We start from the raw sequence: 16,825 nt of genomic DNA, 5'->3' as shown, positions 1-16,825 counted from the left end.
CTTTCATTTAATGCCTGCAGACTATAAAAGAGAACCCAACCCAAAAAGTTTGGTTGATTAGTCTGTGGCATTCTGTTAAACTGTTGCTTATGGCGGTCTCTGTGAGCTTCTCAGCGACATTCAGCCAGCCAGGTATACTGCCTGCAGTAGATGGAATGTGGCAATGGAACGCTGGCTGCGCGTGTCATAATAGGCTCTGAGCCTTTATATACCTGTGCACAGCAGCAGCCACCTTCAGTCTGCTGCTGGACAGCCAGCAGCATCAGCAGCAGGAGAGGTATGTAATCAGGAGCCCTCCTGCTAAGGGTAGACAGCTGCTCGTTCCACCCCACCCCCCCGCCTTAATTGGTTCTCCTCCCTTCCAACGGTGTTGAGGCGGGTGGGAACAGCAGGGGGTGAAGGTGCTGTGTTTAAAGAGGTGGAGTTATGCAGATCTAAAACGCGTGGATTGCAGCAGCAGCAAGCCGAAAAGTGCAGGCATGTAAGGGATCTAGAGGTTGACAACATGTCTTCTTAACGGGAGTCCAGGAGCTCATCTCCACAAATGGACTTTTCAGGATCCTTGGGTGGCTCCGTAGTTTGAAACCAATTCTGGTTATCGCTTCTCGGCCTTTTGGCTAAGATCAAGTGTAGTATCTGTTCTTATCAGTTTAATATCTGATACGTCCCCTATCTGGGGACCATATATTAAATGGATTTTTAGAACAGGGAGATGGAAAAAGAGCTTGCTCTGTCCACTCCACGCATTGACCTGGTATTGCAGTATCTCCAGGACCGGTGCACCCCTTCTTTAATGCAGTTTCTAAAATCAGAAAGAATTGAATTCAATGTTTTTTGTTCATTTTGCTTGTTTGTCGGATTTTGGGATGGACTCTTTGGCTTTGCTTTTCTTCTCCTCATTGGATTTTTCATGTTCAAAGTTGCAGAAGCCAGATTACAAGCTCATTTTGGTTCAACTTCAGCAACTGTGCATTGCATTGCCATGTAATGTGATGCAATGCTATCTTTCTAGCTCTCCCTTTTTACTTCCTTTTGGATAAACAGACATATTAGGCAAGCATTTTGGAGCTTTCACCTAAATAACTACAGGTGGTGAGATAAGCTGCACAATATAATTGACCTTTCAGTATATTGTTGCACACACACCATCTATTTAGCAAATGCCCTTGTTATCAACAGCAGCCTTTTAAACTCACCTGAGCTAACAGGTATGTGCGCTGGTTACTCTGCTGCGCTTAAAATTTCTTTTTTGGTTTGCTACAATGCCTTTTCTGAAACGTTGTCTCCTTCTGCTGGAACACTGACTTCTTTCATTTAATGCCTGCAGACTATAAAAGAGAACCCAACCCAAAAAGTTTGGTTGATTAGTCTGTGGCATTCTGTTAAACTGTTGCTTATGGCGGTCTCTGTGAGCTTCTCAGCGACATTCAGCCAGCCAGGTATCCTGCCTGCAGTAGATGGAATGTGGCAATGGAACGCTGGCTGCGCGTGTCATAATAGGCTCTGAGCCTTTATATACCTGTGCACAGCAGCAGCCACCTTCAGTCTGCTGCTGGACAGCCAGCAGCAGCAGCAGCAGGAGAGGTATGTAATCAGGAGCCCTCCTGCTAAGGGTAGACAGCTGCTCGTTCCACCCCACCCCCCGCCTTAATTGGTTCTCCTCCCTTCCAACGGTGTTGAGGCGGGTGGGAACAGCAGGGGGTGAAGGTGCTGTGTTTAAAGAGGTGGAGTTATGCAGATCTAAAACGCGTGGATTGCAGCAGCAGCAAGCCGAAAAGTGCAGGCATGTAAGGGATCTAGAGGTTGACAACATGTCTTCTTAACGGGAGTCCGGAGCTCATCTCCACAAATGGACTTTTCAGGATCCTTGGGTGGCTCCGTAGTTTGAAACCAATTCTGGTTATCGCTTCTCGGCCTTTTGGCTAAGATCAAGTGTAGTATCTGTTCTTATCAGTTTAATATCTGATACGTCCCCTATCTGGGGACCATATATTAAATGGATTTTTAGAACAGGGAGATGGAAAAAGAGCTTGCTCTGTCCACTCCACGCATTGACCTGGTATTGCAGTATCTCCAGGACCGGTGCACCCCTTCTTTAATGCAGTTTCTAAAATCAGAAAGAATTGAATTCAATGTTTTTTGTTCATTTTGCTTGTTTGTCGGATTTTGGGATCGACTCTTTGGCTTTGCTTTTCTTCTCCTCATTGGATTTTTCATGTTCAAAGTTGCAGAAGCCAGATTACAAGCTCATTTTGGTTCAACTTCAGCAACTGTGCATTGCATTGCCATGTAATGTGATGCAATGCTATCTTTCTAGCTCTCCCTTTTTACTTCCTTTTGGATAAACAGACATATTAGGGAAGCATTTTGGAGCTTTCACCTAAATAACTACAGGTGGTGAGATAAGCTGCACAATATAATTGACCTTTCAGTATATTGTTGCACACACACCATCTATTTAGCAAATGCCCTTGTTATCAACAGCAGCCTTTTAAACTCACCTGAGCTAACAGGTATGTGCGCTGGTTACTCTGCTGCGCTTAAAATTTCTTTTTTGGTTTGCTACAATGCCTTTTCTGAAACGTTGTCTCCTTCTGCTGGAACACTGACTTCTTTCATTTAATGCCTGCAGACTATAAAAGAGAACCCAACCCAAAAAGTTTGGTTGATTAGTCTGTGGCATTCTGTTAAACTGTTGCTTATGGCGGTCTCTGTGAGCTTCTCAGCGACATTCAGCCAGCCAGGTATCCTGCCTGCAGTAGATGGAATGTGGCAATGGAACGCTGGCTGCGCGTGTCATAATAGGCTCTGAGCCTTTATATACCTGTGCACAGCAGCAGCCACCTTCAGTCTGCTGCTGGACAGCCAGCAGCAGCAGGAGAGGTATGTAATCAGGAGCCCTCCTGCTAAGGGTAGACAGCTGCTCGTTCCACCCCACCCCCCGCCTTAATTGGTTCTCCTCCCTTCCAACGGTGTTGAGGCGGGTGGGAACAGCAGGGGGTGAAGGTGCTGTGTTTAAAGAGGTGGAGTTATGCAGATCTAAAACGCGTGGATTGCAGCAGCAGCAAGCCGAAAAGTGCAGGCATGTAAGGGATCTAGAGGTTGACAACATGTCTTCTTAACGGGAGTCCAGGAGCTCATCTCCACAAATGGACTTTTCAGGATCCTTGGGTGGCTCCGTAGTTTGAAACCAATTCTGGTTATCGCTTCTCGGCCTTTTGGCTAAGATCAAGTGTAGTATCTTTCGAAAAGGCGGTTCTGGATGTTGGCCGCCCTAGTAGATTGATACATTATGCACACTGGGGTTTAGGCGCTTGTTAGTACGCCAGGTGGCTAATATAGTCATCTGGTGGAAAGCATGGCCCCCCAGGATCGACGCCATTGGGCCGGGGAAGATCGAAATCCCGAAGTGTGAAGTGCCCCAGGAGTGGTGACCCTGGGGTGCCTTAACTCACTGGGATTGGGAACCCCACTTGAGTTTATGGCACATTTGCACTAGCACTTCAATATTTCTTTCTTCACACACACCCTTATTCCGGGCCTTCTGGCCTTAGGATGGGGAATTTTTCAATTCCCGGTCGAAGGTCCGGGCAGTATTATACTGTGAAACCTTCACTATTTATTTAATTTTTTTTTGTCACTGTGTGTCCACTTTTTCACGTGTGTCCACGTCCTTACTAGGATTTTGTCGGGATGCGGTTCCCTTACGGGTTCCTCTCTTGGCAGGTCTAGGGGGGGAGTGTGTGGCCATCAGGTTCCGCTTCCCCCTGAACCCCACTGGCTCTCCTCTTTCGGGAGGAGAGTGTTGTTGGCTCCCCTCTTCCGGGAGGGGAGCACAGTCTTTGGCTCCCAGTGCCTTGCTCGGGTGAGAACTCGGGCAGGTATTGGGGGTAAGATTGGGTCGCCTCTGGCTCCGGCTGGAGGTGGCTATTTGTCCCTGTTCCTCGCTGTGGCCTTCTGGCTCGGAGGGACGGGGAATGGTTTGGGGGACCCTTCTCCTTTTGGAGAGGGTTTCAAGAAGACCAGCATCCTAGTGCACTTTTTTTTGTGGCACTTGTCACTTTTTTAAGCGCACTCGGGTTTTGTACACGAATTCGGGCTTTCGATAAAAAAAAAAAAATCTGTTCTTATCAGTTTAATATCTGATACGTCCCCTATCTGGGGACCATATATTAAATGGATTTTTAGAACAGGGAGATGGAAAAAGAGCTTGCTCTGTCCACTCCACGCATTGACCTGGTATTGCAGTATCTCCAGGACCGGTGCACCCCTTCTTTAATGCAGTTTCTAAAATCAGAAAGAATTGAATTCAATGTTTTTTGTTCATTTTGCTTGTTTGTCGGATTTTGGGATGGACTCTTTGGCTTTGCTTTTCTTCTCCTCATTGGATTTTTCATGTTCAAAGTTGCAGAAGCCAGATTACAAGCTCATTTTGGTTCAACTTCAGCAACTGTGCATTGCATTGCCATGTAATGTGATGCAATGCTATCTTTCTAGCTCTCCCTTTTTACTTCCTTTTGGATAAACAGACATATTAGGCAAGCATTTTGGAGCTTTCACCTAAATAACTACAGGTGGTGAGATAAGCTGCACAATATAATTGACCTTTCAGTATATTGTTGCACACACACCATCTATTTAGCAAATGCCCTTGTTATCAACAGCAGCCTTTTAAACTCACCTGAGCTAACAGGTATGTGCGCTGGTTACTCTGCTGCGCTTAAAATTTCTTTTTTGGTTTGCTACAATGCCTTTTCTGAAACGTTGTCTCCTTCTGCTGGAACACTGACTTCTTTCATTTAATGCCTGCAGACTATAAAAGAGAACCCAACCCAAAAAGTTTGGTTGATTAGTCTGTGGCATTCTGTTAAACTGTTGCTTATGGCGGTCTCTGTGAGCTTCTCAGCGACATTCAGCCAGCCAGGTATCCTGCCTGCAGTAGATGGAATGTGGCAATGGAACGCTGGCTGCGCGTGTCATAATAGGCTCTGAGCCTTTATATACCTGTGCACAGCAGCAGCCACCTTCAGTCTGCTGCTGGACAGCCAGCAGCAGCAGCAGCAGGAGAGGTATGTAATCAGGAGCCCTCCTGCTAAGGGTAGACAGCTGCTCGTTCCACCCCACCCCCCGCCTTAATTGGTTCTCCTCCCTTCCAACGGTGTTGAGGCGGGTGGGAACAGCAGGGGGTGAAGGTGCTGTGTTTAAAGAGGTGGAGTTATGCAGATCTAAAACGCGTGGATTGCAGCAGCAGCAAGCCGAAAAGTGCAGGCATGTAAGGGATCTAGAGGTTGACAACATGTCTTCTTAACGGGAGTCCAGGAGCTCATCTCCACAAATGGACTTTTCAGGATCCTTGGGTGGCTCCGTAGTTTGAAACCAATTCTGGTTATCGCTTCTCGGCCTTTTGGCTAAGATCAAGTGTAGTATCTGTTCTTATCAGTTTAATATCTGATACGTCCCCTATCTGGGGACCATATATTAAATGGATTTTTAGAACAGGGAGATGGAAAAAGAGCTTGCTCTGTCCACTCCACGCATTGACCTGGTATTGCAGTATCTCCAGGACCGTTGCACCCCTTCTTTAATGCAGTTTCTAAAATCAGAAAGAATTGAATTCAATGTTTTTTGTTCATTTTGCTTGTTTGTCGGATTTTGGGATGGACTCTTTGGCTTTGCTTTTCTTCTCCTCCTTGGATTTTTCATGTTCAAAGTTGCAGAAGCCAGATTACAAGCTCATTTTGGTTCAACTTCAGCAACTGTGCATTGTATTGCCATGTAATGTGATGCAATGCTATCTTTCTAGCTCTCCCTTTTTACTTCCTTTTGGATAAACAGACATATTAGGGAAGCATTTTGGAGCTTTCACCTAAATAACTACAGGTGGTGAGATAAGCTGCACAATATAATTGACCTTTCAGTATATTGTTGCACACACACCATCTATTTAGCAAATGCCCTTGTTATCAACAGCAGCCTTTTAAACTCACCTGAGCTAACAGGTATGTGCGCTGGTTACTCTGCTGCGCTTAAAATTTCTTTTTTGGTTTGCTACAATGCCTTTTCTGAAACGTTGTCTCCTTCTGCTGGAACACTGACTTCTTTCATTTAATGCCTGCAGACTATAAAAGAGAACCCAACCCAAAAAGTTTGGTTGATTAGTCTGTGGCATTCTGTTAAACTGTTGCTTATGGCGGTTTCTGTGAGCTTCTCAGCGACATTCAGCCAGCCAGGTATCCTGCCTGCAGTAGATGGAATGTGGCAATGGAACGCTGGCTGCGCGTGTCATAATAGGCTCTGAGCCTTTATATACCTGTGCACAGCAGCAGCCACCTTCAGTCTGCTGCTGGACAGCCAGCAGCAGCAGCAGCAGGAGAGGTATGTAATCAGGAGCCCTCCTGCTAAGGGTAGACAGCTGCTCGTTCCACCCCACCCCCCGCCTTAATTGGTTCTCCTCCCTTCCAACGGTGTTGAGGCGGGTGGGAACAGCAGGGGGTGAAGGTGCTGTGTTTAAAGAGGTGGAGTTATGCAGATCTAAAACGCGTGGATTGCAGCAGCAGCAAGCCGAAAAGTGCAGGCATGTAAGGGATCTAGAGGTTGACAACATGTCTTCTTAACGGGAGTCCAGGAGCTCATCTCCACAAATGGACTTTTCAGGATCCTTGGGTGGCTCCGTAGTTTGAAACCAATTCTGGTTATCGCTTCTCGGCCTTTTGGCTAAGATCAAGTGTAGTATCTGTTCTTATCAGTTTAATATCTGATACGTCCCCTATCTGGGGACCATATATTAAATGGATTTTTAGAACAGGGAGATGGAAAAAGAGCTTGCTCTGTCCACTCCACGAATTGACCTGGTATTGCAGTATCTCCAGGACCGGTGCACCCCTTCTTTAATGCAGTTTCTAAAATCAGAAAGAATTGAATTCAATGTTTTTTGTTCATTTTGCTTGTTTGTTGGATTTTGGGATGGACTCTTTGGCTTTGCTTTTCTTCTCCTCATTGGATTTTTCATGTTCAAAGTTGCAGAAGCCAGATTACAAGCTCATTTTGGTTCAACTTCAGCAACTGTGCATTGCATTGCCATGTAATGTGATGCAATGCTATCTTTCTAGCTCTCCCTTTTTACATCCTTTTGGATAAACAGACATATTAGGCAAGCATTTTGGAGCTTTCACCTAAATAACTACAGGTGGTGAGATAAGCTGCACAATATAATTGACCTTTCAGTATATTGTTGCACACACACCATCTATTTATCAAATGCCCTTGTTATCAACAGCAGCCTTTTAAACTCACCTGAGCTAACAGGTATGTGCGCTGGTTACTCTGCTGCGCTTAAAATTTCTTTTTTGGTTTGCTACAATGCCTTTTCTGAAACGTTGTCTCCTTCTGCTGGAACACTGACTTCTTTCATTTAATGCCTGCAGACTATAAAAGAGAACCCAACCCAAAAAGTTTGGTTGATTAGTCTGTGGCATTCTGTTAAACTGTTGCTTATGGCGGTCTCTGTGAGCTTCTCAGCGACATTCAGCCAGCCAGGTATCCTGCCTGCAGTAGATGGAATGTGGCAAAGGAACGCTGGCTGCGCGTGTCATAATAGGCTCTGAGCCTTTATATACCTGTGCACAGCAGCAGCCACCTTCAGTCTGCTGCTGGACAGCCAGCAGCAGCAGCAGCAGGAGAGGTATGTAATCAGGAGCCCTCCTGCTAAGGGTAGACAGCTGCTCGTTCCACCCCACCCCCCGCCTTAATTGGTTCTCCTCCCTTCCAACGGTGTTGAGGCGGGTGGGAACAGCAGGGGGTGAAGGTGCTGTGTTTAAAGAGGTGGAGTTATGCAGATCTAAAACGCGTGGATTGCAGCAGCAGCAAGCCGAAAAGTGCAGGCATGTAAGGGATCTAGAGGTTGACAACATGTCTTCTTAATGGGAGTCCAGGAGCTCATCTCCACAAATGGACTTTTCAGGATCCTTGGGTGGCTCCGTAGTTTGAAACCAATTCTGGTTATCGCTTCTCGGCCTTTTGGCTAAGATCAAGTGTAGTATCTGTTCTTATCAGTTTAATATCTGATACGTCCCCTATCTGGGGACCATATATTAAATGGATTTTTAGAACAGGGAGATGGAAAAAGAGCTTGCTCTGTCCACTCCACGCATTGACCTGGTATTGCAGTATCTCCAGGACCGGTGCACCCCTTCTTTAATGCAGTTTCTAAAATCAGAAAGAATTGAATTCAATGTTTTTTGTTCATTTTGCTTGTTTGTCGGATTTTGGGATGGACTCTTTGGCTTTGCTTTTCTTCTCCTCATTGGATTTTTCATGTTCAAAGTTGCAGAAGCCAGATTACAAGCTCATTTTGGTTCAACTTCAGCAACTGTGCATTGCATAGCCATGTAATGTGATGCAATGCTATCTTTCTAGCTCTCCCTTTTTACTTCCTTTTGGATAAACAGACATATTAGGCAAGCATTTTGGAGCTTTCACCTAAATAACTACAGGTGGTGAGATAAGCTGCACAATATAATTGACCTTTCAGTATATTGTTGCACACACACCATCTATTTAGCAAATGCCCTTGTTATCAACAGCAGCCTTTTAAACTCACCTGAGCTAACAGGTATGTGCGCTGGTTACTCTGCTGCGCTTAAAATTTCTTTTTTGGTTTGCTACAATGCCTTTTCTGAAACGTTGTCTCCTTCTGCTGGAACACTGACTTCTTTCATTTAATGCCTGCAGACTATAAAAGAGAACCCAACCCAAAAAGTTTGGTTGATTAGTCTGTGGCATTCTGTTAAACTGTTGCTTATGGCGGTCTCTGTGAGCTTCTCAGCGACATTCAGCAAGCCAGGTATCCTGCCTGCAGTAGATGGAATGTGGCAATGGAACGCTGGCTGCGCGTGTCATAATAGGCTCTGAGCCTTTATATACCTGTGCACAGCAGCAGCCACCTTCAGTCTGCTGCTGGACAGCCAGCAGCAGCAGCAGCAGGAGAGGTATGTAATCAGGAGCCCTCCTGCTAAGGGTAGACAGCTGCTCGTTCCACCCCACCCCCCGCCTTAATTGGTTCTCCTCCCTTCCAACGGTGTTGAGGCGGGTGGGAACAGCAGGGGGTGAAGGTGCTGTGTTTAAAGAGGTGGAGTTATGCAGATCTAAAACGCGTGGATTGCAGCAGCAGCAAGCCGAAAAGTGCAGGCATGTAAGGGATCTAGAGGTTGACAACATGTCTTCTTAACGGGAGTCCAGGAGCTCATCTCCACAAATGGACTTTTCAGGATCCTTGGGTGGCTCCGTAGTTTGAAACCAATTCTGGTTATCGCTTCTCGGCCTTTTGGCTAAGATCAAGTGTAGTATCTGTTCTTATCAGTTTAATATCTGATACGTCCCCTATCTGGGGACCATATATTAAATGGATTTTTAGAACAGGGAGATGGAAAAAGAGCTTGCTCTGTCCACTCCACGCATTGACCTGGTATTGCAGTATCTCCAGGACCGTTGCACCCCTTCTTTAATGCAGTTTCTAAAATCAGAAAGAATTGAATTCAATGTTTTTTGTTCATTTTGCTTGTTTGTCGGATTTTGGGATGGACTCTTTGGCTTTGCTTTTCTTCTCCTCCTTGGATTTTTCATGTTCAAAGTTGCAGAAGCCAGATTACAAGCTCATTTTGGTTCAACTTCAGCAACTGTGCATTGCATTGCCATGTAATGTGATGCAATGCTATCTTTCTAGCTCTCCCTTTTTACTTCCTTTTGGATAAACAGACATATTAGGCAAGCATTTTGGGGCTTTCACCTAAATAACTACAGGTGGTGAGATAAGCTGCACAATATAATTGACCTTTCAGTATATTGTTGCACACACACCATCTATTTAGCAAATGCCCTTGTTATCAACAGCAGCCTTTTAAACTCACCTGAGCTAACAGGTATGTGCGCTGGTTACTCTGCTGCGCTTAAAATTTCTTTTTTGGTTTGCTACAATGCCTTTTCTGAAACGTTGTCTCCTTCTGCTGGAACACTGACTTCTTTCATTTAATGCCTGCAGACTATAAAAGAGAACCCAACCCAAAAAGTTTGGTTGATTAGTCTGTGGCATTCTGTTAAACTGTTGCTTATGGCGGTTTCTGTGAGCTTCTCAGCGACATTCAGCCAGCCAGGTATCCTGCCTGCAGTAGATGGAATGTGGCAATGGAACGCTGGCTGCGCGTGTCATAATAGGCTCTGAGCCTTTATATACCTGTGCACAGCAGCAGCCACCTTCAGTCTGCTGCTGGACAGCCAGCAGCAGCAGCAGCAGGAGAGGTATGTAATCAGGAGCCCTCCTGCTAAGGGTAGACAGCTGCTCGTTCCACCCCACCCCCCGCCTTAATTGGTTCTCCTCCCTTCCAACGGTGTTGAGGCGGGTGGGAACAGCAGGGGGTGAAGGTGCTGTGTTTAAAGAGGTGGAGTTATGCAGATCTAAAACGCGTGGATTGCAGCAGCAGCAAGCCGAAAAGTGCAGGCATGTAAGGGATCTAGAGGTTGACAACATGTCTTCTTAACGGGAGTCCAGGAGCTCATCTCCACAAATGGACTTTTCAGGATCCTTGGGTGGCTCCGTAGTTTGAAACCAATTCTGGTTATCGCTTCTCGGCCTTTTGGCTAAGATCAAGTGTAGTATCTGTTCTTATCAGTTTAATATCTGATACGTCCCCTATCTGGGGACCATATATTAAATGGATTTTTAGAACAGGGAGATGGAAAAAGAGCTTGCTCTGTCCACTCCACGCATTGACCTGGTATTGCAGTATCTCCAGGACCGGTGCACCCCTTCTTTAATGCAGTTTCTAAAATCAGAAAGAATTGAATTCAATGTTTTTTGTTCATTTTGCTTGTTTGTCGGATTTTGGGATGGACTCTTTGGCTTTGCTTTTCTTCTCCTCATTGGATTTTTCATGTTCAAAGTTGCAGAAGCCAGATTACAAGCTCATTTTGGTTCAACTTCAGCAACTGTGCATTGCATTGCCATGTAATGTGATGCAATGCTATCTTTCTAGCTCTCCCTTTTTACTTCCTTTTGGATAAACAGACATATTAGGCAAGCATTTTGGAGCTTTCACCTAAATAACTACAGGTGGTGAGATAAGCTGCACAATATAATTGACCTTTCAGTATATTGTTGCACACACACCATCTATTTAGCAAATGCCCTTGTTATCAACAGCAGCCTTTTAAACTCACCTGAGCTAACAGGTATGTGCGCTGGTTACTCTGCTGCGCTTAAAATTTCTTTTTTGGTTTGCTACAATGCCTTTTCTGAAACGTTGTCTCCTTCTGCTGGAACACTGACTTCTTTCATTTAATGCCTGCAGACTATAAAAGAGAACCCAACCCAAAAAGTTTGGTTGATTAGTCTGTGGCATTCTGTTAAACTGTTGCTTATGGCGGTCTCTGTGAGCTTCTCAGCGACATTCAGCCAGCCAGGTATCCTGCCTGCAGTAGATGGAATGTGGCAATGGAACGCTGGCTGCGCATGTCATAATAGGCTCTGAGCCTTTATATACCTGTGCACAGCAGCAGCCACCTTCAGTCTGCTGCTGGACAGCCAGCAGCAGCAGCAGCAGGAGAGGTATGTAATCAGGAGCCCTCCTGCTAAGGGTAGACAGCTGCTCGTTCCACCCCACCCCCCGCCTTAATTGGTTCTCCTCCCTTCCAACGGTGTTGAGGCGGGTGGGAACAGCAGGGGGTGAAGGTGCTGTGTTTAAAGAGGTGGAGTTATGCAGATCTAAAACGCGTGGATTGCAGCAGCAGCAAGCCGAAAAGTGCAGGCATGTAAGGGATCTAGAGGTTGACAACATGTCTTCTTAACGGGAGTCCAGGAGCTCATCTCCACAAATGGACTTTTCAGGATCCTTGGGTGGCTCCGTAGTTTGAAACCAATTCTGGTTATCGCTTCTCGGCCTTTTGGCTGCGATCGTATGACTGTACCTTGATTGGTGCGAGTCTCCTGGAGGAATCCGGACCCTTTTGTGGAGGATTTTCTGCTTTTTCCTGTGGTATTCCATACCGACAGAATCCAAGATGTCTTTTGTGAAGAACACCATCCGTTTGTCCGTGGATCCATCTGACCAGAACAAGAACAACGTGGTTTTCATTGTCCAAGACATCGTTGAAGGCAAAGCTGGAGCAAGACGTTCTGAGATCTTCAGTGTCAACGAATTTTCACGTCAAGGTAATTATGACGTTACCTTTATGGACCAGGATGTTTGCCTTAATGTCTTTGAATGGCTCCGTGGTCACTCTAGTGACCCCTGCTTGGAAGGAGTTAGATGGGAACCTTTGTTTGGTCTGCAAGAAAAGGAGGTGACTGTGACTGTCTATAACCCTTTTACAGACCCTGAGCTGCTGGAGTGCTTCCTCTCTCGCTACTGTGAATATGTGCGGAAGGGAGTGAAGCAAGTCAATTGTCTAGGAATCTTTAACTGTCAGTATAAATTCCGTGTGAAATTGAAAAGGGATCCTGACAGTGTGGGGGGCTTTAGACACCCTCCATCAAATTTTTCCGTTGCAGGCCATAGAGGTTTCCTCTTTTACCCAGGCCAGCCCATGTTTTGCCGTAGATGCTTTTCTTTCGGACATACCAAAGGTAACATGCCTTAAAGGGCAGTGTTGCCGAAATTGCAGAAAGGAGGGGCATATGGCCAACCAGTGTCCAGAGGCCAAGTCCTGTGATGTCTGTGGGAGTAGTGATCACATGTATAAGGACTGTCCTATGAGTGCACCTAGACGTTCTGATAAAGAACAGAAGGAGGAGGAGCTGGAGAGGAGGCAGATGGCAAGCGCACTGAAAGTGCTGGAAAGATTGGAGAGGGAGGAGAGAGAGGGAAGGAGGCGGGAAACTGGTAGAGCCTCTCCCTCTACGGCGCCAGAGGAGGTGTCCCTGAGACCATGTTCTTCTTCTGCTGAAGAAATGAGGAAGAAGCGGAGGGAAGAAAAGGAGTTCTGGAGGGAAGTGGCAAAGGTGGAGAAAAAGGCAGTGTCTGCGAGAATATCTAGGAAAGTGGTGGAAGCAGAGCTGCCTGAGATGATGACTTTTGGAGAGGCAATGGACGCAACAGGATGTGAAGTGCAAATCTCGGAACCCGACAGTCCTGAACACCCTTCGGGTCCTGAAAACATTGAAGATTTTTCTTCGGAGGATGATAGGGGTGCAAAGAAGAGTCGTAGGGAGGATGGTGGGGGCAGTGATGATGCAGATTTTAGTGAGCCTCAGAGGAAGATCAGAACTGCCAGAATGAGGAGTGTGGCTGGTGAAGCCAGCGGGTCGGAAACCAGCTGTTCTGTTCTGATGGCGGAGGAGGATAGTGGTGGTGCTGGATAGTGTCACCATATAATATTGTAAATGTTTTTTCTTTTTGTCCTCTTGTGAGCTTTGGTTTAGGCCAAAGGCTATTTCTTTGTGTAATTGGTGAAGGAGTAGAAGTATTATGGGATTTACCATAGTGTCCCAAAACGTAAGAGTGTTTAAAAGTAAAGTAAGAAGAGCTGCTATTTTTGAGTTTTTAGCTATGCAAAATGCATCTATTTTTTGTTTACAAGAATGTGGGGTAGTGGATGGTGTGAAAGGGGATGAATGGTCTTATGGAGCGTCTGTGTGGTCGGGGAGTGCATGTAATAAGAATGATGGTGTGGGTATTTTGGTTAAAGGAAGGGAGGTTGTTTTGAGTGATTATTTGGTTATTGAGGTGGGGAGATGTATCCTTGCTAATTTTGTATACAAGAATGTAAAGTTTTGTGTTATTAATGTTTATGCGCCAGTTGAAAAAAATGAGCGCAAAAATTTATTTGAAAAAATTAAGCTTTTTGTTCCAGGAAGAATACCTGTGGTAATTGTGGGTGATATGAACTGTGATGTGGGGAGAGTGAATGTGGATGTGTCTGGGAAAGCATTATTGGAGTTAGTGAATGATTTTGGGTTGTGTGATATGCAGCGCGTGTGTAACATGAATCCTTTGTTGAACACTTTCTTTTCTGAGAGTGGTAGGGTACAATCCAGATTGGATTATTGTTTTATTTCTAAAAATATGGTTTCTGTTAATTATAGGCAGGAAAACGTTCTTTTCTCAGATCATGTGTGTATGTTGTGTGAGTTGGATATAAAAGTTGATGGAGTGTTTGGGAGAGGATTGTGGAAGTTAAATGTTAAACTGTTAGAGAATGAAGATGTGAGAAAGGAGTATGAAAGGCGGTATGAAGAATGGTGTAAGCATAAAAATGAGTTTGGGAATGTTTGTGAGTGGTGGGACTGGGTGAAGAAACAAACAAAAATGTTCTTTAAAAATTTAGGATACAAGTATGCAGCAATTAAAAGAGAGAGTTTTGTTAAACTGAACGCGCGGTTGAGCGTTTTGTATAAGTTAAGGGAAGGAGGAGTTGAGGTGGAGGAGGATATTTTAGAGGTAAAAAAGGAGATTAGTGAGTTTTTGTTGGAGAGAGGGAGAAGCATAGTGTTTAGGGCAAAGATTGATAAGATGGAGCAGGATGAGAAATGTTCTCGGTTTTTCTTTAAAAAAGTTTTTGGAAAGAAACAGAGTATGAGCGTGGTGTATGGAGCAGATGGAAGTGAGGTGAGTGGAGAGGATATGTGTGAAGAGGTGGCTAAGTTTTATGAGGATCTGTATGCAGTGAAACAGAGGGATGAATGTTTGGAGAATGATGTTTTGAGTGTGTTAGAGAGTAAGGTGAGTGAAGCAGAAAGAGAGAGAGTGATGGGTGAGGTGACTGGTGATGAGGTATGGAAGGTTATGTGTAGTATGGCTTTGAATAAGACGCCGGGGGAGGATGGCCTCCCAGTAGAATTTTATCGTGTGATGTGGGGTGTGATTGGTAAGGACTTTGTGGATGTATGTAAGTATATGTGGGGAAACATGGAGGTGGCTGAGAGTATGCGTGCAGGTATGGTTGTGTTAATTCCTAAGAAAGGGGATTTGAAAAGTCTGAGGAATTGGAGGCCAATAACGTTACTTAATTGTGATTATAAAATCTATGCAAAACTTATGGCTAATAGGATGCGTGATGTGATAGAGAGTGTGATTGGGGATGAGCAGTGTTGTGCAGTACCTGGGAGGCGGATTCATGAGTGTGTGTGTATGTTAAGAGATTGTCTATGGGATTGCATGGGTCGTAAGAAGAGTGTATTTTTGTTAAGTTTGGATTTTGAAAAGGCTTATGATAGGTTGTCGCATGGTTTTTTGTTCAGAGTGTTGTTAAAAATGGGTTTTCCGGCTGATTTTGTTGGGCGAGTGAGAAGTTTGTATGCGGGTGTTTATAGCTGTGTTTTAATGAATGGGTATGTGGGTAGGAAAGTGAATGTGTTTTCGGGTGTGCGACAGGGGTGTCCTTTGTCCCCTGTAGCATTTATTTGTGCAATTGAGCCATTGTTGTGTATGCTGAGGAAAGATAAGGTAATTCGTGGTGTGCAAGTGCCGGGAGGTGGAGGAAAAGAATGGAAGGTGAGTGGTTATATGGATGACGTGTGTGTATTATGTGATTCTGAATGTTCGGTGAGGCGGGTGAAGTTGTTAGTGTCTATTTTTTGTGGTGCATCTGCGTTTAAAGTGAATTGGGAAAAGAGTGAGTGTAAGGGTTTTGGAGGCGGAAGTTTAAGTAGGGATGTAGGTGTGAATGTAGTGAATGGACCTATTAAAGTTTTGGGTGTGAAGTTTTCAGAGAGTTTGGATGGGAAAGAAAGTTGGGATGATGCGAAAGGAAAAGTTGAGCAGAAGTTGAATTTTTGGAAATTGAGGAGTTTATCCTTTTTTGGGAAGATTTTAATTGTTAAGAGTGTGGTGTTGCCAATATTTTTATATATTGCGGTAGTATTTCCACCAGGATATATGTGTATGAGAAGCTTGAATAGAATTTTATTTGTTTTTTTGTGGAACTCGAAAATGGAGAGAGCTAGGAGAGAAATTTTGGTTAAAAGAGTGGAAAAAGGTGGTTTGGGTTTTCCGAATTTGGACGTGTTTTTTGGTGTGAATATCGTTGTGTTTGTTTTGAAAGTGATTAGGGCGGATGGAAAGTTTTCATCTATGTGTAGGTATTTATTTGGAGCGTATTTGTTTCGTTTAAAGTGGCAAGAAAGGGATTTGCGATGTCCGATTGCTTTTGAGGTGCCTGTATGGTATGTGTGGGTTTATAAGTTTTTGGTGAGGTATGAACTGTGTGATGCAGATGTGAGATTGCTGGAGAATAAGAAGGCTGTGTATAGGATGATTGAATGTAGAGAGGTAGAATGTGGAATAAATATGGTTAGGGGTGGTGATGTGCAGAAGGTTTGGAAGAAAGTGCGGATGAGTGGTATGACCAACAAACAGAGTGAAGTTGTGTGGCAGTCTTTACATGGAGTATTACCTGTGAGAGAGTTTCAGAGGAATAGAGGTTTGGTGAGGAGTGAAATGTGTCCAAGAAATGGCTGTGGTGGAAGGGAAAGTGTGTTGCATGTTTTTTGGAATTGCCAGTATGGTAGAGATGTGATTGGGAGAATGGGGCCTTTGTGTAAAGAATTGTGTGGTGTGAATTTGTTGTCTTTTGAGTTGTTTATGTTTGGTTTGGGAATATGTGATGGGACGAAGGAAAGAGTCTTGTGGTTGATGCTTGCATGTATAAAGGAAGTGTTATGGGATGTGAGGAATGTGTATGTGTTTAAAAGGAAGGAAATTGCTGTAAAGGATAGTGTGAAGGTGATTTTGGGGAAGATGTATGTGTGTTTCCTATGGGACAAAAAGAGGAGAGGGGAAGTGGATGCGGAGGGAATATGGAAAGTTAAAAAGTGGAGATATATTGTTAGTACCTC

At 44.7% G+C, this 16,825-nt stretch overlaps 8 non-coding genes and 1 pseudogene across 8 annotated transcripts; all 9 read left to right on the top strand.

Annotated features, from left to right (window-relative positions):
* The first annotated feature begins 597 nt into the window (after positions 1-597).
* LOC141193971 (U2 spliceosomal RNA) lies at positions 598-788 on the top strand. The gene has a single exon (XR_012266771.1). It is a non-coding gene; the product is annotated as a U2 spliceosomal RNA (small nuclear RNA).
* Positions 789-1,902: 1,114 nt separating this feature from the next.
* LOC141193970 (U2 spliceosomal RNA) lies at positions 1,903-2,093 on the top strand. The gene has a single exon (XR_012266770.1). It is a non-coding gene; the product is annotated as a U2 spliceosomal RNA (small nuclear RNA).
* A 1,109-nt stretch (positions 2,094-3,202) lies between these two features.
* Positions 3,203-3,294, top strand: LOC141193800 (U2 spliceosomal RNA; annotated as a pseudogene).
* Positions 3,295-4,088: 794 nt separating this feature from the next.
* On the top strand, positions 4,089-4,273 carry LOC141193653 (U2 spliceosomal RNA). Its single transcript, XR_012266547.1, has one exon. It is a non-coding gene; the product is annotated as a U2 spliceosomal RNA (small nuclear RNA).
* Positions 4,274-5,388: 1,115 nt separating this feature from the next.
* LOC141194300 (U2 spliceosomal RNA) lies at positions 5,389-5,579 on the top strand. Its single transcript, XR_012267085.1, has one exon. It is a non-coding gene; the product is annotated as a U2 spliceosomal RNA (small nuclear RNA).
* Positions 5,580-6,694: 1,115 nt separating this feature from the next.
* On the top strand, positions 6,695-6,885 carry LOC141193568 (U2 spliceosomal RNA). The gene has a single exon (XR_012266475.1). It is a non-coding gene; the product is annotated as a U2 spliceosomal RNA (small nuclear RNA).
* A 1,115-nt stretch (positions 6,886-8,000) lies between these two features.
* On the top strand, positions 8,001-8,191 carry LOC141193969 (U2 spliceosomal RNA). The gene has a single exon (XR_012266769.1). It is a non-coding gene; the product is annotated as a U2 spliceosomal RNA (small nuclear RNA).
* A 1,115-nt stretch (positions 8,192-9,306) lies between these two features.
* Positions 9,307-9,497, top strand: LOC141194299 (U2 spliceosomal RNA). Its single transcript, XR_012267084.1, has one exon. It is a non-coding gene; the product is annotated as a U2 spliceosomal RNA (small nuclear RNA).
* A 1,115-nt stretch (positions 9,498-10,612) lies between these two features.
* On the top strand, positions 10,613-10,803 carry LOC141193967 (U2 spliceosomal RNA). Its single transcript, XR_012266767.1, has one exon. It is a non-coding gene; the product is annotated as a U2 spliceosomal RNA (small nuclear RNA).
* Positions 10,804-16,825: the final 6,022 nt, after the last annotated feature.

The sequence above is a fragment of the Phyllobates terribilis genome, unplaced genomic scaffold (genome assembly GCF_046119375.1).
Source record: "Phyllobates terribilis strain yellow unplaced genomic scaffold, ASM4611937v1 Scaffold_66__1_contigs__length_7565176, whole genome shotgun sequence".
NCBI classification, from domain to species: Eukaryota; Metazoa; Chordata; class Amphibia; order Anura; family Dendrobatidae; genus Phyllobates; species Phyllobates terribilis.
The sequence above is the reverse complement of the archived record's forward strand: the minus strand, read 5'-3'. Positions and strand labels throughout refer to the sequence as shown.